Below are 206 nucleotides of genomic sequence, written 5' to 3' on the forward strand. Positions count from 1 at the left end.
CTAAAAGGAATTATCATTCTCGTTCCCATTATCAGTATTTAAGTAAATGTATTGTATAATTATTGCTTTTGCCTTGAATATTATCGCCGCTACTACTGAGTTTTCTCATTTTCTTATTTACGGTGATGATAGTATTTCTGTCCTTCCTATTAGTATCAATAGCAATGTCGTTATTACTAATCATTATGAGGATTATCATTAATTAT

Source organism: Penaeus monodon, chromosome 29 (genome assembly GCF_015228065.2).
Source record: "Penaeus monodon isolate SGIC_2016 chromosome 29, NSTDA_Pmon_1, whole genome shotgun sequence".
Lineage (NCBI taxonomy): Eukaryota > Metazoa > Arthropoda > Malacostraca > Decapoda > Penaeidae > Penaeus > Penaeus monodon.